A 21,486-nucleotide genomic window follows, 5' to 3' on the forward strand; every position below is an offset into this window, starting at 1 on the left:
TTAGTTACTTCAGGAAAAACATCAATGATTGATATGCCACAATTAGAATCAACCCTCAAACTGTTTACAAAATCTTTAACTTCACAGTGAAATGGAAATAAATATTTTCCAGTCAATAGCATTAGGTTAATTAACATTAACTTATGAGCAATAACTGCTACCAACTGCTGAATAATGTATAATGTTTTTACAAATAAACCAAATGAACTTGCCAGCTCTGATAGAAGAGACCATTACGTTCTATTATGTAATTTGTGCTTTTTCAATGCTTTGCCTTTATACATCAGAAGTTAGAAAGTGTTCATGTTTATCTTATTGCTAATTTAATTCAGCTGTATTTGTTATTTGTACCATTTTAGAGAGAAACAGTGAGGGCTAAAAGCGAAGTGTTTTTTTAGCCTTCTTTATCAAATTCCCCAGCTTGTGATGAAAAATATTATTAAGTTACAAGTGGAAAATATTTAAAATACTCCAATTTTCTTCTGCTATTGGGACTAACTGAGCAGTGCTTTACCATCATCACACATCATTTGAGAATGCCACAGCACTGGGACGATCACCAAGCAGTTTTTGTAGTGACCATGATAACGGTAATACAAAATGATCCTTAATTCTGCAGAAGTGCAGGAAGTTTAAAATGCAAGTTGGAATGAAAAACTTCCATGCACTGGGTTCCAGATACCTGCTCTGTTGTACTGTTTGGAAGCAGTGTCTTGTGGAAATGAAGAATACAGTCAGCACAGAAATATTGCCTCGCACCTTTGAGAGGCACTACCACAGAAATCAGCCTGCTTGTTCTACCAGCTGCAGATTGCTGAGGTCAAACAACCCCCAAGATGAGCAAGAGTGGAGACATAAGCAGTCCCTATCTAAGCCCAGAACAAATCCCTTTGGAATGGTTAGCACTAATTTAGTTTGATGTTGTTTCACTTGCAAGTCAATAAGCAAGAATATCAAATTAATTAAAATTAAAATGTGTCCAGTACAGTAATAAAAATGTACTTTACATTTCTTACAAGCTTTTTCTGCAGACAGGAAATATTTTCATTTTAGATAGCAATTCAATAGCTTTCCAAAACGTGATTTTAGATTCCAACAAGGAATGATGTTTTGACCTTTGACTCAAATGCAATTCTACCCATGTAAAATTTCTAAACAACATATATTCACCTTAATATTTATGTAAAAGTGCTAGGTGGTTGTCATGATAAGGGGTGGAATTATTGGTGAATCCCAGAGGCCATGTAGCTTCACGGAGTCTGCACTGAAGAAACTAATTTTGACTCACTGTAGAAACTAATTTTAACTCAGTGGACTGGAATCACCAGTGAGTGAGATGCACACTTAAGTGCTGCAATCACATCTGCATTTACCTTTTAATATTCTCCCATGGAATCTAAGGTGGTCCTGAAATGGCCAACATTTAATATAATTGCCTTATTGAACTTGCAGATTTGGTGATGAACTGTTATCTTAACCTGCTGCAGTGCAACCACTGGGCTTGTTGGGTCATTTTAGAAGGCATTTAAAAACTGAGCACGTTTCAGTAGGTCTAGAGTCATACAAAGTATACTGTGTAAGAGTGGCATTGTTCCTTTCTCGGAAATACATTAGTGAAGCAGATGGGTTTTTAATGGTCACCATTACTGATACCAGCTTTTTAACTCCAGGACATTTAATTAACTGAATTTGATTTCTCCAGCTGTCGTGTTGGGACTTGAACTCGTGATTAATTCAGATCACGGGCATGCTAGCCCAGTAACATAATCATTATGTTACCATTCTCTTGTATTTAAATAGGAATTTCATTGTACTATCATCTCCCAAAGCACCTTAAGAGCAACAATCAAACAAAATTTGACACTGAGGTTTGTAAGAGACATTGGAACAGATGACCATAAACTTGGATCAAAGATTATTGTTTAATGAGTATTTCAAAGAAGGGAGAGACAGCTGTGGACAATTTTAGAGAGCAAACTCTTGAGACTAGAATCTGCAGCACATGAAAGAATAGTGAAAGTATCAGCAAAGATAATTGGAGGTGCACAAGATGTCTCAATACAGGAATAGAGGGATCCAGTGAAATCAGCTCTACATCACTGTTCTCCGTAGTGATGGATAGTGGGTGAAAACCCTCTCTTGCTATTTTGGAAAACAATGCTTCCATGTTCCTTCTAAGAGCAACTTAGTAAATGGATAGGAAAATTGGTTCAATATTGGCATATACGTTACCAAGATGCAGTGAATAACTTGTCTTGCATATCATTCATAAATATTATTGCTTACAACAGTGCTTTGATGTAGTACAAGTAAAACAATAAGAGTGTACAGAATGAAGTGTTACAGTTACAGAGAAAGGGCAGTGCAGGTAGACAATAAAGTATGAGATCATAATAAGGTAGATGCTGAGGTCAAGAGTCCATCTTGCTGTACTAGAGAACCATTCAATAATCTTATAATAGCATGATAGAAGCTGTTCTGGAGGCCATGGCTTTTCTATCTTCTGCTTGATGGGAAAGACTATCCAGGGTCGGTGGGGTCTTTGATCTTGTTGGCTGCTTTACAGAGTCAGGAGTGATAGACCATTACACTGCTGAGCATTTCAGGCCCTTTGGTCCACCTTGTCTGTGCCAAACGCGTTCTGCATAGTTCCATCTATTAAAACGTGTAGTGATTTTGACTGGATGCTAACTGCGATCCCTAAGGCTGATATATTATTGGATATCATTCTTGCTTTTATTTTGTAGTGAGAGTCCAGGAACTCTGTAGTAATCAATAGAAGATTTAATTGTAAGGACCATGAAGTCCATGTGAGTGTGAGGCAGAGTGGAAAAGGAGGGCATCCTGATTATGGGAATCATCCTTGCTTATTGCTTTCAGAAATAAAACGGTATTGCCTGAAAATGGCATAAAAATGATGGTAATTGATTAGCTTGGGCCCATTCAGAATACTGCAGATAATATTTTACAATTTTATCAGCCATCAAGAAATAAAATCACCTCCCTCTGGTTCCCTATCTCCTTTCCTTTACTCCATTTTCCACTGTCCTCACCTATTAAATTCCTTCTTCTTCTTCAGCCTTTTACCTCTTCTACCTATCACCTCCCAGATTCTCATATCATTCTCTGTCTCCAACCCACTCATTTTTCCCTTCACCTGGTCTCACCTATCACCTGCCATCTTGTATTCCACTTTCCCCCTGCCTTCTTGCCTCCTTCCTTTCCAGCTGTGATAAAGGATCACGGATGGAAACATTGGCAGTTTATTTCTCTCTAGAGATGCTGCTAGTCCCACCAAGTTTCTCCTGCATTTGTGTGTGTTAACTAAAATACAAACAACTGAAGACTCTAAATTAAAAACAGGCAAAGAAAATGTCCCTTCCAACCTTGTGTCTCCTTACGCTTTGTTTATGATTCTGAATGCAAGAGTTCATGGCAGAAAAATCCAAACCAAATTCTGCACTGTTAGACCCTCACTCAGTTTAGAATTATCCATCTCTAGCAGCGTGGCTGATTCTGAGCAATTCGCAGTGAAACTGAAGGGAGAGATGAAGCTGTTACCTGAAGGAATATGCAGTCTTTGGGTTTCTATAAATAAGCTTAAGCTATTTCAGACTAAGTTACAGAGAAAAGAACTGACATACTTTCAATCCATAATTAAAGCTTAAGAAAATGGGTTTTCTTTATTTAACAGTCAGGGAGATTGTTTGCGGCCCTTTTGGTTACCACTGAAACAGGTTATCAGATAGAAATGACTGAAGTCAGTTCTGAAAGAGCCTTTGAAGAGCAGTACCATGTAAGGAGAATTTAACTAATAAAACCTTATCACTCTTTCATCTAGTTTCTATTCTTACTTCCACTTAAATATGTTTATCTCCTTTCCTCTCCATCCAAAAAATTAAAGAATGGGTTTGTTCTATATGGTACTTAGGAATCAGAATCATTATTTTCAGACACAGACAAATAGAAAGGCCATGATAACAGTGAAATGGAAAACATAACACACGTTGTAGTGGTCCAGTACAGGTTAGTATCTGGCAAAATGCCAATTTATTTTTCTCAAAACACTCATAGTATTTCAGTATATTATTGCACATTATTTTCATGAGAATCATAATAATTATTCTAAATACAGTAGTTAAAAATACATTTTGAAAGTCAACAATTGTGTTGCTGTACCTAATATTATAATATAGGATAAAATATATGTACATTGGTGATAGAGGCCCATTCGACAGGAACCAATGGTTTGATTACACTGAAAGTAGTTTCGCTGGAGATATTTTTCAGTATATTGTGATAGGAGTTCTTTTCCCTGGGGAATGGAATTAATCAGAAGAATCAGTACAAGCAGAATGGTCACATACGGCTGCTTCCACACTGAAATAGTCCACATGAATCCCAGCAATGATGGGATGAACTCCATGTCAACATTGAAGGACTACATTTAGTTTACTTCTCCTAGTACCTGAGTAAAAGTGGAAAGGTCGTTGCCCTTGACCACCTACAGCCCTTTTTTCAATACAATGTTCTTTATATGTTTCAGATCTTAAAGTTCTTATAGTTGTTGCAAGAACAATAATCTGAGTCTCAAAATGGAGAAGACAAAAGGGAGGATTGTGAACTTCAGGAAGGTACAGGATGACCACTATCCATGGCAGATCAATGGCTCTGCCATGGAGCGTGTGAAGAACATAATGCTTTTTGGTTTGCACATAAAGGGTGATCTATCTTGCACTCACAACATTTCCTCATTAGTCAAGAAGGCACAGCAGCGTCTATACTTTCTGAGGAGATTGGGATGTGAAAGGCCCCCTGCCCATTCTAACAACTTTCTACAGGAGCGCCATTGAGAGTGTCACTATGTGGTACAGAGGATGCAAGAAATCAGATCACAGGATCCTATAGAGGATAGTTAAAACCATCGAGAGGATCACTGGTGTCTTCCTCCCCACCTTTTTTTGATGTTTATTGGGAGCATTGCAGCTCAAGGGCCCAAAGCATTGTTGAGAATCTCCACCATCTATCCCACACTCTCTTTGACTAACCACCATCGAGAAGGGGGCACAGAAGCATCAGGACTAGGACCACCAGACTGGGAAACGGCTTCGTCCCTCAGGCTACGAGGCTAATGAATACCTTGCCTCCACTGAGATCTCGCCTCATAGTCAGCGCACTGTTTACCTGTGCTGCATGCACTTTGAGTTATGCTTTATTAACTTATTTATGGTGGTATTTTGGTATACATGCCATGTGTGTTAGATGTTTTGTGGTCTGGAGGAATGCTGTTTCAGTTGGTTATATATAGTGTATGCACTGACAGATGGCAATGAACTAGAACTTGAGTTTTGATTGGTTTTGAAACTCCGGTTTACCTGAACAAAAGAGAAGGAAATAAGTAATTAATTATGTGAGTTCCTCAAGGAAAAGCAAATTCCCTGAAGGAATTTGGAATATCAAATTCTCTAAATTTAGATAATTATTTCTGCCTGTATTATGCAGGTCGTTTCTGGTGTAACTCTCCTATCTGCAGTTTTGGCTTAGTTTTCTCTGTCTATTGATATAGCCTGTCATGCTGGGCATGAACCCTGGCTCTGTCATCATCAACACAAAACACAGACAAAGACGCATAATCATTAATCAGGTTTATTGTCACTGACCCATGCTTGGAAATTTGTTGTTTTGCAGCAGCAGACATAAAACTTGCTACAAGTTACGGAAATAAATAAACACTGCAAAAGACACATAATGAGATAGTGTTGATGAGTTCATGGACCATTTAGAAATCAGATGGAGGAGAGCAAGAATCAGTTGTTAACATACTGAGTGCAGGTCTTTAGAATCCTCTACCTCATCCCCAGTGGTGGCAGAGAGGGTGTGTCCCAGATGGTGAGAGTCTTTGATGACAGATACTGAGATTCCACCTCTTGACGGTGAAACAGGTTGTACTGGCTAAGCCTTTTTTTAGATGCTTGTTATACTGTGCACTTCAGGCCGAATACCAGGCTGTGATGCAGTCAGTCAGGATGCCCTCCGCCGTTCCTCTGTAAGAATCTGCAGGCGTCTCTGGTGACATGCCAAATCTCTTCAGACTTCTCATGAAGTAGAACCATTGGAGTGCCTTCCTTGTGATTGTGTCAATGTGCTCGGCCCAGGATAGATCCCACGATGCCCAGATAAGCCTCTGATTGCTCTATTAACTTACGCGACCCTCTTACCAAAACACAGACATTCCCTTTGTCCTAACTGGTCCACACAGCGTCTTCTCTGCAACTTAAAATTACCTCTTTTATTCTTTTATCCGAACTTTGACAAAGAGTCTCAGAGCTGAAATATTAATTATGACTCTCTTCCATAGGTGCTGAATAATTCCAACGTTTTCCATTCTATTCAAAGTCACTGACTTTTTAAATGAATGGGGTGTGCTATGTGTATAGAAATGAAGGAAAGTAGGGCTTAATTCATGCTTTATGGGAATTGCGATTGTATAAAGTCATAGGAGCCATACTTTGTAACTTTCACAATAGCACAGGGCCCCTAGTATTATTAAGAATCCCATTCATCCATCCAGCATCCTCGTTGACTTTCTGCCATCAGACAGGAGACTATGATGCACAGGAACAAGAACGGTCAGGATGAGAAACAGTTTCTTCCCCCAGGCCATTAGGCTTCTGAACACCCTGCTGCATCGTATTTGAAGTGTCACTGATTAATCTGTTTTGTATCTTGCAATATTTAATATTAATGCAATTTATTTATGTGTGATTCAGCTGTAGATTTTATCCTTACCTTCATAAGTTATGGTGTGTTATATGTGTTCTGTGTACTACAATGCTTTACACCCTGGTTCAGACAAACATTGTCTCTTTTCTACATGCAATATATGGTTATATACATTATGTACACATGTATAGTTAAATGACAATAAATTTGGCTTGAAACTTGATTGCAACTACAGATCTGCTTGTATCCAGAGTTTAAAGGAATCTGACACCAGTCTGGTGCAGCTTTGGAGAAAATAGGTTTTAAGTGCATGCATGAAACAGCATCAGTATAACGATGCTTCAGGAGTTTGCACCAATAAAGAGTTCATGGCTATTTCTGTCTTTTGCCAGTTCGAATGAACTGCATTACCACCACATTGCTTAACACAGAGATTTGCAGCCAGACGATCTATTAATCAGTAGTAAATGAGCCTGATCTTGCTGCTTGATATAGTTGCCTCGAGAATAAATTGACTGGAGCAGGGAGAATTGAATGCAGTGGTCTTTAATGGGGCTCAAAGAGATATAAATTATTTTATTGATGCTCTCAAGAAGTTGGTAAAGGTGATGCCCAGGCCTGGGAGATCGTTGGCACAGAGGCACAGCTCGAGGCTCTGCTGCCACACAGCTCCTGCTGTCCAGATTCGAGACAGACCTCTGATGCTGTCTGTGTGGTGTATGTACATTCTCCCTGTGATGACATGGGTTTCTCCCTGCTGTTCCGATTTCAATCCAGATCCCAAAGACATGCTGGCTGACAGGTTAATTTGCCATTGTAAAATTCCATTAGCATAGATGTGTGGCGGAATCAGTGGGAATATGGGGTTAATAGAAGAACATGGGGAATACATTATGAGAAAACCAGCTGGGAATGGGATTGATCTGTGAGATTGCATGAACTTGAAGGGTTCAATAGCCTCTTCCTAAGACATAAGGAAACATGAATCATGAATATGGTTGAGGATCCTGGCAGAAACCCTTTGAGCTTGAACAGCTTGTAAAATTCTGTGCAACTCTGCATGAAGGATGTGTTATTGCTCAGTGTAGTCTATCAGCATTTAGATTGAGAGTCAGCATGTTGGCATGCTGCCTAGTATATGCTGGTACTGAAAATAGAGAATCGCTTCCGAAGACATGCAGTTCACACGGATGATTAGGAGAAAAGGGAGGCACAGATGAAAACTGCCAGGCTCTGAAGCAGCATCGCAGTTCACAGCAATAAATGGAAAAATAGATAGATAGATAGATAGATAGATACTTTATTCATCCCCATGGGGAAATTCAACATTTTTTCCAATGTCCCATACACTTGTTGTAGCAAAAACTCATTACATACAATACTTAACTCAGTAATAATATGATATGCATCTAAATCACTAACTCAAAAAGCATTAATAATAGCTTTAAAAAAGTTCTTAAGTCCTGGCAGTTGAATTGTAAAGCCTAATGGCATTGGGGAGTATTGACCTCTTCATCCTGTCTGAGGAGCATTGCATCGACAGTAACCTGTCGCTGAAACTGCTTCTCTGTCTCTGGATGGTGCTATGTAGAGGATGTTCAGGGTTTTCCATAATTGACCGTAGCCTACTCAGCGCCCTTCGCTCAGCTACCGATGTTAAACTCTCCAGTACTTTGCCCACGACAGAGCCCGCCTTCCTTATCAGCTTATTAAGACGTGAGGCGTCCTTCTTCTTAATGCTTCCTCCCCAACACGCCACCACAAAGAAGAGGGCGCTCTCAACAACTGACCTATAGAACATCTTCAGCATCTCACTGCAGACATTGAATGACACCAACCTTCTAAGGAAGTACAGTCGACTCTGTGCCTTCCTGCACAAGGCATCTGTGTTGGCAGTCCAGTCTAGCTTCTCGTCCAACTGTACTCCCAGATACTTGTAGGTCTTAACCTGCTCCACACATTCTCCATTAATGATCACTGGCTCCATATGAGGCCTAGATCTCCTAAAGTCCACCACCATCTCCTTGGTCTTGGTGACATTGAGACGCAGGTAGTTTGAGTTGCACCATATCACAAAGTCCTGTATCAGTTTCCTATACTCCTCCTCCTGTCCATTCCTGACACACCCCACTATGGCCGTGTCATCAGCGAACTTCTGCACATGGCAGGACTCCGAGTTATATTGGAAGTCAGATGTGTACAGGGTGAACAGGACCGGAGAGAGTACGGTTCCCTGTGGCGCTCCTGTGCTGCTGACCACTGTGTCAGACCTACAGTCTCCCAACCGCACATACTGAGGCATGAGAAGAGTAAAGAGAGGAGAGTGAATAGCAAGAATACAAAAAGAAAATGGAGATATACTGTAGATACTTGTTGCAGACATTGAGCACACTTGTAATCAATACACTTAACCATCAAGGGTATTATTTTTGCAGTTGCCCAAGAAACTCCTGCTTCCTTTATACAGTCAGTAGCTACTTTATTAGGTACACCAGCTCATTAATACAAATATCTAATCAACCAATTATGTGGGAGCAACTCAATTGTCAGAGGAACACACAAGAGGTTCTGAAGACGTGAATGGGACTCCCAGACGGCATGTTGCCTCCCAGATTTCATGGTCAGGGACGTTTCTGATCGCATCCACAGAATTTAGGTAGGGAGGGAGAGCAGCCTCAGTACAATGACATGGGAAGGAAAAGCAATGAAGTACTGAAGAGGGAATTTAGAGAGCTAGGCAGAAAGCTGAGAAGCAGAACTTCCTGGGTAGTAATTTCTGGATTGCAAGCTTTGCCACGTGACAGTGAGGGTAGAAACAGGATGATTTGGCAGATAAATCATGCCTGAGAAACTGGTGCAGGGGGCAGGACTTCAGGTTCTTGGATCATTAGGATCTCTTCTGGGGGAGGTATGCGCCTGAACCAAAGGGGGACCAATATTCTCATAAGCAGGTTTGTTAGAACTGTTGGGGAGGGTTTAATAATTTGGCAAGAGAATCAGAATCAGAGTAATGGGACTTAGGATAGGATGGATGGTGAAAAAGCAAAGATAGCGTGCAGTCAGACTGTCAGGAAGGGCAGGCAGATGACAGGACAAATTGCAGCCAGCAGGATGAGTATCAGTGTATTAGGGATGCAGAATCAAAAAGGGTAGCAAATACAGGACTCAATGTGTTAGATGGCAATGTACGAAGTACAGGAAATAACGTGGATGATCTTGTTGCACTTTTACAGATTGTCAGGTATGTTGTTGAGGCCATCACTGAATCGTGGCTGAAAAATGGTTGTAATTGGGAGCTGAATATCCAAGGTTACACATTATATCAGAGGGATAGGAAGGTAGGCAAAGAGGATGCCATGGCTCTGCTGGTAAAGAATGCCATCAAATCAGTAGAAAGATGTGACATAGGATCGGAAGATGTCGAATCCATGTGGGTTGGGTTAAGGAACTGCAAGGGTAAAAAGACCCTGATGGCAGTTATATACAGGCCTCCAAACAGTATCTGGGATGCAGACCACAGATTACAATAGGAAACAGAAACGGCATGTCAAAAGAGCAATGTTATGATAGTCAAGGGAGATTTTAACAAGCAGCTCGATTGGAAAAATCAGATTGGTAATGGATCCCAAGAGAGTGAATTTGTTGAATGCCTTTGAGATAGATTTTTTTAGAGCAGTTTGTTGGTGAGCCCAATACCAGATCAGTCATACTGGATCGGGTGTTATGTAAAGAACCGAAGACAATTAGGAAGATTAAGGTAAATGAACCCTTAGGAGATGTGATCAGAATATGATTGAGTTCAGCTTGATAGGGGGAAAGTAATGTCTGATACAGCAGTATTTCAGTGGAGTAAGGGAAATGACAGTGGTATGAGAGGGGAGTTGGCCAAAGTAAATTGGAAGGAGCTGCTGGCAGGGCAGCAGTGGCTTGAGTTTCTGGGAAAAATGAGGAATGTGCAGGATAGTTGTATTTCAAAAACAAAGAGATACTCAAATGGCAAAATAGTACAACTGTGGCTGAGAAGGGAAATCAAAACTAATGTATAAGCAAAAGAGAGGGCATACAACAAAGCAAAAGTCAGTGGGAAGATAGACAAATTGGAAGCTTTTAAAAACCTACCAATGAGCAACTAAAGGAATAATTAAGAGAAAAAAAGATGAAATATGAAAGCAAGCTAGCAAACAATATCAAGTTAGATAAAAAAAACTTCAAACATATAAAAATAAAATAACTGGGGACAAGGAAATGGCAGATGAACTAAATGAGTATTTTGCATCAGTCTTCACTGTGGAAGACACTAGAAGAGTGTGAGGGAAGAGAAGTGAGTGCAGTTACTATTACAAAGGAGAAGGTGCTCAAAAAGCTGAAAGACCTAAAAGTACATAAGTCACCCAGACCAGATCAGCTGCGCTCTAGGGTTTTGAAAGAGGTAGTAGTAGAGATTATGGAGGCAATAGTAATGATCTTTCAAAAATCATTGGACTCTGGCATGGTTCTGGAGGACTGGAAGTTTGCAAATGTCACCCCACTCTTCAGGAAAGGAGGCAGCAGAAAGGAAATTATAGACCAGTTAGCCTGACCTCAGTGATTGGGAAAATGTTGGAGTCAAATGTTAAGGATGAGGTTATGGAACACTTGGTGACACAGGACAAGATAGGACAAAGTTAGCATGACTTTCTTAAAGGAAAATCTTGCCTGACCAACCTGTTGGAATTCTTTGCAGAGATTACAAGTAGGATTGATAAAGGGGCTGCAGTGGATGTTGTATAATTGGGCTTTCAGAAGGCCTTTGACAAGGTGCCATACCAAGTTTACCAAGTTAAGAGCCCATGGCACTACAGGAAAGTTACTAACATGGTTGGAGCATTAGTTGATTGGTAGGAGGCAACAAGTGGGAATAAAAGGACCTTTATCTGGTTGGCTGCCAGTGACTAGTGGTGTTTCACAAGATTTGAAAGAACAAATCTCTTAGTATCTTTCCTTTCAGTTAGTCCTGACGAAGGGTCTCGGTCCAAAACATCAACAGTGCTTCTCTTTATAGATGCTGCCTGGCCTGCTGTGTTCCACCAGCATTTTGTGTATATCAATGAGGACTGGCTTTGATGAGTGACTCAAAGACAAGTGATTTAATAGTGTGTTGAAGAGGTGCTTTTTAAAAAAAAAAATAGATACAGGTTTCACTAACATTTCTATTGATGGTGCCCCAAATGTAAACTCATTGCGCATACACTGAGAGGCCATTTTATTAGGCATCCTTTGTACCTAATAAAGCGGTCACAGGGTGTACGTTCATAATCTTCTACTGCTGGAGCCCATCCACCTCCGAGGTTTGATGTGTTGTTCACTACACTACAATGCTCTTCCACACTACACTGCTGTAAAGGGAAGTTATTTGAGTTATGTCACCCTCCTGTCAGCTTGGGCCAGTCTGGCCATTCTCCTCTGACCTCTCTCATTAACACAGCATTGTCGCCCACAGGAGTTCATGCTTCTGTTCCTGGTCATCACTATCAACAGACTGCCACAGGAATACACAAGGTTCAACTCAAGTCAAGATTTAAACTACCTGAGAATAACCAAAAACTCATTCTCAAGGCTCATACTTGAATGTTGCCACTTCGGCATTTTGTTGTTGCTACTCATTCATATCTCATAGGAAAAAAATGTTTAAGGTGGTTCTTTTGTGAGAAAGTACAGCAACGGAGATGCATAAAAAGCTTTTAATTAAAAACTAAGTTGGCTCTGAAACTGATCACTGCAGTTTTATGCAGCTATAAGATAGTTTTGCATAATGTATATTGTAGGTTATGCAGGTATGGAGAATCGTTCTGATTTAACATGCTTATTTCTTATGTCACAACCATTTCATATTAGTTGTAATGAGATATTTTTCTTCACAATTTTTAAGAGTACTTTTGTACTGGCATATGCTAATAGTGAAGTAACGTTTGTCTATATCTCCTTACCATACAATTTCCAAGATAAATTCCAGCCCTTATTAGTAAGAGATACACTCAGTGACCACTTTACTAAGTACACCTGCTCATTAAAGCAAATTTCTAATCAGCCAATCATATGGCAGCAATTCAATGCATTAAAGCATGCAAACATAGCCAGGATGTTCAGCTGTTGTTCAGACCAGACATCAGAATGGGGAAGGAACATGATCTAAGTGATTTTGACCGTGAAATGGTCATTGGTGTCAAACTGGGTGGGTTGAGTATCATCCGAGAAACTACCAAAACTCTGGGATTTTCATGCATAACAGTCTGCAACAGTCTGCGTTTGCAGAGAATGGTATGAAAAACAAAAAACAATCCAGTGAGTGGCAGACTACTTGAGAATATCAAGTACCATTCTCAAGACTCACCCTTGAATGTGTAAGCTTAGAGTTTTATTCCTGGCACTCATTCATATCTCATAGAAATAAATATCCTATTAGAAAATGAGTGATGAACAAAATCTTTTAAAAATGTTCTTCAACACAGCAGAACAAATTGAAAGATCAAATACATTTACCTACATGCATATGATGTATAGGTTGAATTTTTAATTCGATGAAAATCTAAGTTACGAAAGACAGTGCAAAGATTTTAAACACAAGAGATTCTCAGCCCAAAACATCGATGGTTTATTCCCCTCCATAGTTGTTGCCTGTCATGCTGAGTTCCTCCAGCATCTTATGTGTCTTTCCCATATATTTGAATGTTTTTTCATAGTTAACTATTAGAGATTATTTCAAACTAAGTCCACAATGTATTTTATTTTAGTTCCATTGCAGTAATATTTTTTTCTTCTCAAATGCACTGTTTTTGTGCTATGAAGGCTGAGCCAAGAAAAAGTCATTGTAAGTAATTACAAGTCTTCCAGATAGCCCTTGTAAACAAAAGGCACAGCTATAGCTGCCAGTAAACATCTCTTGGCTTTTATAAAAGGAGTTGCTGCTGTTCTGCTTGGAGAGCCCCAGGCAGATTAAATAGCAAGAGCTCTTCTTTGTCCTCCAGCGAGCACCTGTGACATGTTTTCGGCATCTTTGATGTTGCTTTCATTATATGGTAAAATCTTGAGCTACTTTGCTGATTTTTCAACAAAATATCTATGTCATTTACCTTTTGATGATTTGTTATATAACGTCCTTGATATAGAGATTAAAACAACTGAGCTGTTGCAGAAAAGATTTAAACAGAATGCAAGGTTTTAAGACTCCCATAAATTAATGGTTCGCAAAATAACATTCTGTATATAATATACTGTATGTGTGCACAATATATAAATGTGCAACTTTATAGTAAAGACAAGAACATTATTTATTTACTCTAGTAAATAGCACAAGGAGGAAATGTTAACTCTCATTGATCCATGATATATTTGGGATGACACTGTCATTTTCATCTGGTCTTGAGCAAGGCTCCAGCTGTGGCTTCCCCACCTGAGACCAGAGACAGGTGGCAAGAAGCCAGTAAACCTGATGTAAATTACAGAAGCTACATTATTAAAAATTCCGCCTTGGACGGTCCCAAGCCCGGCTCTGAAAAAATGTTGGACATGGGGCTAACAACCTCATCCCGTAAAAAACAGAGCTACAATAACACCAACAGAAGCTCCAAAGACATCATCCCTAGGAGGAGAAGAATCTTCAAAGATGGGCTATACCTGGAGATAGCTTGAAAGACAGGCCGGGCCAGAGGACTCTGGTGAGCTGCTGTCACCAAAAGGGTGATGGACTTAAGGAAGCAAATAATTAAAGTTTGGAAAACTAGGCATAATCCTATGCCTCACCTGAGGCCAAGGTATTCACATAGTACTATATCTCAATTTACAGCAACTAAGCTTGGATTGTGGTGAGTACACACTGTCTCTCCTATGGCCAGCAGTAACTTCCTTCCTTAATCTAATGACCAAATTATCAAATGAGGTCCAGTAGATAAGAGCAATTACACTTGCAATGAAGAGCCCTGTGCAGAATTGTTAACACTTCCCACTGCAGATTAAAGTTGGACTCTTTTCAAAGCACGTTTTTTGTAGGGCTTCTTGGACCAGGAATGTGAATAAATGTCAACATACATCTTTTACAAGAAACAGGAAATGCTTGAAATATTCATCAGGTCCCATCTGTGGAAGAAGAAAGAGAGTTCAAGTTTCAGGTCAGTTAGGTTTCATCAGAACATTTGTTTTACTATTCGATGCACAACTCTTTGGAATTAAGTTGATACTTACAATGTATTATCTTGCAAACACGAGGAAATCTGCAGATGCTGGAAATTCAAACAATACACACAAAATGCTGGTGAAACACAGCAGGCCAGGCAGCATCTATAAGGAGAAGCTCTGTTGACTTTTCGGGCCGAGACCCTTCGTCAGGACCAAATGCTGGTGAAACACAGCAGGACCCTGACCCTGACCCTGACCCTGACCCTGACCCTGACCCTGACGAAAGGGTCTCGGCCCAAAACGTCCACAGAGCTTCTCCTTATAGATGCTGCCTGGCCTGCTGTGCTTCACCAGCATTTTGTACGTATTATCTTGGTTAGGTGTAATCATTCCAGCTTGTAAAAGTTGATTCCATGATATACTGTAGCTTTGATCTCTAAAACCCATGATAGCATTTTGATTATATCCATCACCAGCTTGGCAATTAGCATTCACTGCTATTTCTATGTAAGAACGTTTCGGTAATATAAAAAACTCATTCCTTGAACAATGGTTTTCTGTGCTTTTTGAAAGCTACTTCTTACATGTACAAGTTAACAAATGTATCCAGGTTCCCAGGATTTCCCAGATTCATCACTTGCAGGCTGCCCCCAGTTGATCCTTAGGTTGTGTTGATTAACACAAACAATGCATTTCTCTATGTGTTTCAATGTACATATGACAAATGAACGAATCTAAATCTAAATCATCAGGAAACATCTCCTCTTTCGGTGTTTATCAATGAAACAAATCAATATATGTGATGTTTTCATTTAATGATTCTTTAAATAGCTCGTGGCTGGTATTATAACTGACTGCACAAGCAAGCATGACAAGCAACAGCAATGGCTGGAGTTTCTGGAAGTGGAAGATACAGGATCATTACATTGCTCAAGGACAGAAATACTCTAAATAGAGGATGAGGCAACAGTAGCTGACAAGGGAAGTCAAAAATAGTTTAAAAGTAAAAATGAACCATAGAATATAGCAAACATTAGTTGGAAGCAATAGGAGTGGGAAGCTTCTAAAAAACTAACAGAAGACAACCACAAAAGCAATGTGAAGAAAGACAAAATATCAAGGGAAGCCAGCAAATAATACAAAAGGCAACATCAAAATGTTTAAACAGATATTTAAAGAGTAAATGAGATGCAAGTTAGATCACTGGAAATTGATGCCGAAGAGATAGTAATGGGGAACAACAAAATAACAGATGGACTGAAGAAGTGTTGTGCGTCAGTCTTCACTAGCGGCATGTGAGAGTTCGAAAGAGTCAAGGAGCAGAAGTGACTTCATTCACAGTTACTAAGGAGAAGGTGCTTGGGAAGCTGTAAGGTCTGAAAGTAAATAAGTCACCTCAACCCTTAGTTGAAGAGTTTCTGGGGGTAATCTTTCAAGAATCACTGGATTCTTGAATAGTTCCAGAGGACTGGAAAATTCGATGATTTCAAAGGTACATTTAATGTCAGAGAAATGTATACAATATACATCCTGAAATGCTTTTTCTTCACAACCATCCACGAAAACAGAGGAGTGTCCCCAAAGAATGAATGACAGTTAAATGTTAGAGCCCCAAAATCCCCCCCCCAGTTCCCCTCGCTCCCATGCGTAAGCGGCAGCAAGTAACAATCCGCCCTCCCCCACCAGCAAAAAAAAAAGCATTGGCACCCAGAGCACTCAAGCATGCAGCAAAGCAACAGCAAAGGCACAGACACGCAGTACCCCAAAGACTACTTGCTCACCTGACATACCACAGGCTCTCTCTTTCCCTAATAAGGGAGAAAGAGGTGTCTCCGTTTCACAGTAAGAGAGGAGACATAACCAGCAAGCCACTGATTTACAATGCTAAAAGTCAGTTGTGTCGCTTTTTCGGAGCTGGGTGCCCAGAGATCTCAGGTCTCTGGGCACACAGCCGTAGATCTTCCAACTCCCATGACACACCAATCTCCTGCTGGGACACCGACCTTCAATCTGCCTGTCTCCAGAGCCATGAACTTTCAGACCTCCGAAGGTGAGTGAGGCTTTCTGGCCGCGCCCTTGGCATGTTGAATAACGGCCAGTCATGAAACCCCGAGAGCGGGTCCCATTAGCAAAGAACCGAAGTCAATTTGTAACTCCAGGTCAGGGTTTTCAAAAGAACCCTGGAAGGGAAAAATAGAGATTTTATAGATAGAAATAGAGCTGTTTCTGAAGATGCAAGCAAAGGAGTCGCCGTCAAGTGCCATTGGCTCTCCTAAGCTCCGTTAGCTAATATCACTGTACTCTCTAAGAAGGGAGGGAGTTAAAAAAGAAATCACAGGCCGTTTAGTGGTCTTCAATGGTTGGCAAGATATTAGGATTCATTATTACGGACGAGGTTTTTGGGTAGCACATGATAAAAACGAATGAAATCGGCAGGGTTTCCTTCAGGGGAAATCTTGCCTGACAAATCTGTTAGAATTCTTAGAGGCAATTTGATAGATAAAGGAAAGTTAGAGGATGTTGCTTTCTTGGTTTATCAGAAGGCCTTTGACAAGGTGCCACACAAGAGGCTGCTAAACAAGTTAAGAGCCCATGGTATTACAGAAAAGATACTGGCATGGATAGAAGGTTGGCTGACAAGCAGGGGACAAGGAGTGGGAATAAAGGGGGCCTTTTCTGGCCAGCTGTCAGTGACTAGTGGTGTTATGCAGGGCTTGGTGCTGGGACTGCTTTTTTTCCCACATTTCACGCCAATAATTTGGATGATGGAATTGATAGTTTTGGGGGCCGGTTTGCAGATGATATGAAGATAGGTAGAGGGCCCTGTAGTTTTGAGGAAACAAGGGGTCTGCTGAAGGACTTGGACAGATTAGAAGAATGGCTAAGAAGTGACAGATGGAATATAGTGTTGGGAAGTGTACTGTCTTGCACTTTGATGTAAGGAATAAAGGTGTAGATTGTTTTCTAAATGGGGAGTGAATTTGGAAGTTGGGGGGCAGGGGGAGTTGGAAGTGCTTGTGCAGAATTCACTAAAGATTAACTTGCAAGTTGAACTGGTAGTAAGGAACACAAATGCGGACACAGCGATGGCTATGGAACTGAAGACTTGCACCCTAGCCGTGTTCTTCCAGTATAGTTATAACTCTGTTATCTACTTCAAATGCCAAATTTTGTTCATTTATCTCCAGTTCACAGATCCACTCCATATTCTTACCATCCAATCAGTTGACTCTTAGTTCTCAATGAATTGATGAAAGCTGTCACCGATGCATAACCTACTCACTGATGTCTAGTATGGATTTTGATAGGAGCACAGAGCTCCAGATCTTGTTACAGCCTCGGAGTAAGCTTGGGTTCAAGAGCTCAGTTATAGAGGTGGGATGACAACAAGTATCCATGATATCATTGCAGAATAAGACCTAGTGTGGCACTGCTAAAACTGAGTTAATGAATACCAAAGGAAATCCTCTGGTAGCACCTTCCATGTAGGGAAATAGTTGTGATTGTTGGAGGCCAGTTATCCCAGCTTTGAGATATTGCAGCAGAACTTCCTCAGAGCCTCAGACACCTTCAGCTACCTCATCAATGACCTTTCTTCCTTTATAAAGTCAGAAGTGGGGATGTTAGTTGATTACACAATCAATTCCATGCAAATGCATGTCTCCATATAGTACTACATCACAAGTTGATAAGTGGCATGCAATGTTCAGTACCAGGCTACAATCATCTTTTTTGTTTATTTAAGAGGTGCAGGCTCTGCAGGCTATGCCCGCTCTTACTTGCAAAATGGCTCTTGTGAATCATGGTGATGGATGTGTAGTGGGCAGGTTACAAAACTTATAAATATACATCTACTGAACTACCCTCACTGCAAACTGAGCCTATAATTTCCCTTGAAGTAATGTACTTTTGAACAATCTTAATGAAATATCGATTTCACGATCTTCCGAAAGTCTCAGCGGACTTAAGCATGCAGGTACAGCACCTTTAAGCAGTTGAAGGTACATCACCACAGTGGAAAGAGAGGTGGGGGAGGACATCAAGCCAGGCTAAAATGTCTGCGTATGAAATGTCCTCTGCCCAATATCTTGTTAGTAGATATATAGTCATTGGAGAACAAGACTGAGAACCCAAGGAGAAGGTTATTGTATTGGAGGGAAATGAGTAATTATTGTGTTCTCTGTTTCATGGAGACACGGTTCACTCCAGATATTCCAGATATATTGATAGGACCAAAGGGCTTCTCCATACATAAGATAGACCAGATAGCTGATTTGAAGAAGGCAAAAAGTGGGGATCTGTGTTTCATGATAAATTCTTTGTGGCGCTCAGACACAGCGGTTTTGATGCACACTTGTTCCCCTGAACTGGAACATTCAATGATTACCAAGAGAGTTCTCCTCTGTCATTCTGACCACAGTTTATATACCGGCAAAGCTGTATGTTAAGTGGGCCCTGGAAGTACTGAGTGCTGCCATTAGCAAACAAGAAACAGACTACCCATATGCCTTTCAAACCATTGTCGGGGACTTCAGTCAGGCTTAGTTGAAGAAATATCTCCCCAGTTATCATCAATATATCACCTGCAGCACCAGGGATCCCAACATACTCGACCACTACTATACTTTGATTAGGAGCACTACCATTCTATGCCTTGACCACATTTCAAGAAACCTGATCACTTGGCTGTCCTGCTCCAAACTACATACAGATAGAGGTTAAAGAGCAAGACATCAGTGATAAGGACGTGTTTGTGGAATGTAGAGGAGCTGAGAAGGCATTGCTTTGAGTCAGTAACTGGGCCGTGTTCAAGGCCTTATCAGAGGTTGTCAAGGATTTCATAAAAACAGTCATATATTGATGTGTCCCCACAAATTCATTCAGAATCTTCCTGAACCAGAAGCCCTGCATAGACCATGAGATCTGTACTCTGCTGATGGCCAGATCATTGGTATTCAGGTCTAGCAATCAAGTAAAATATAAGAGGTCCAGGTACGACCTCCAGAAAGCCATCTCACGTGTGAAGTAGCAATTCTGGACCAAACTTGAATCATTGAATGATGCTGGACAGCTGTAGCAGGGCTTGAATGATATCACCTCTTACAAAGTGGAACCAAGTGACTTAGTTGATAAAAAAGGCTTCGTTCCCAGATGAGCTCAATGTTTTTTTATGCTCAATTTGACCAATCCCACAATGAGCCTGTGATTTCAGTCTCTGTGGTCGACGTTAGAGCCTCCTTCATCAGGGTGAACCCATAGAAATTATACAGCCCAGTCAGTGTACCTGGCCAAGTACTAAAGACTTGTGCAGATCATTTGGCTGGAGTGTTCACCGATATCATTAACCTTTCACTTCAGCAGTCTAAGGTATCCACCTGCTTCAAGCAGCTCCAATTTTAATGGTGCCAAAGAAGAATGTGATAACCTGCCTCAATAGCCATCCACTTAACATCCATGGTGATGAAGTATTTTGAGAGGCTGGTGATTAAACATATCAACTCCTGACTGAGAAACGACTTGGATCCACTCCAATTTGCCTAGCAGAGCAACAGGTCCACTGCAGATACCATCTCATTGTCTCTTCACTCAATCCTGAAAGATCTGGACAGCAAAGCTGCATACATCAGGATGTTTTTTATGGTCTTCAACTTGGCATTCTGTTCCAATATCCCCCTCAAAACTAATCAATAAGTTTCAAGACCTTGGCCTCAGTGCAACTGGATTCTCAGTTTCCTCACTTGCAGACCCCAGTCCGTTTAAATTGACAAAATCTCCTCCACAGGTGCAACCAAGGCTGTGTGCTTAGCCACCTGCTCTACTTGTTTTATACTTACGACTGTGAGGCTAAGCACAGCTGAGTTTGCTGACGACAGCACTGTCCTTGGCCAAATCACATTTCAAAGTTCAAAGTTCAAAATAAAATGTATTATCAGAGTACATACCTGTTACCTGATAGAAACCTGAGATTCTTTTTTCCTGCGGGCATACTTAATAAATGTACAGAACAGTTACTGTAAACAGGATCAATGTACAACAAACTGCAAATGCAAATATAAATAAATATCAGTAAATAACGAGTATGAAATAACAAGATAAAGAGTTTTAAAGTGAGGCCATCAGTTGTGGGAACACCTGAAATAGAATGAGTGTAGTTATCCTCGTTTGTTCAAGAGCCTGATGGCTGAGGCATAGTAACTGTTCTTGAACCTGGTAGTGCTAGTCAAGGCATTTTGTATCTTCTGCCTGATGGCAGCAGTGAGAAAAGAACATGGCCAAGGTGGTGATGGATGCTACATTTCCATGGCAACATTTCACGTAGATGTGCTCAATGGTTGGGAGGGCTTTACCCATGACGTACTGGGCCAAATCCACTACCTTTTGCAGTATTTTTCAATGCTAAAAGCATTAGCGTTCCCATACCAGGCTGCATTTCAGCCAGTCAGCGCACTTTCCACCACACATCTATAAAAGTTTACCAATGTACTTGATGACGTGCCAAACCTCCACAGACTCTTTAGGAAGTAGAGATGCTGCTGTGTTTTCTTCACAATAATATTTATATGATGGGTCCAAGAGAGGTCCTCTGAGAAAGTGACACCCAGGAATTTAAAG

Source organism: Hemitrygon akajei, chromosome 13 (genome assembly GCF_048418815.1).
Source record: "Hemitrygon akajei chromosome 13, sHemAka1.3, whole genome shotgun sequence".
NCBI lineage: Eukaryota > Metazoa > Chordata > Chondrichthyes > Myliobatiformes > Dasyatidae > Hemitrygon > Hemitrygon akajei.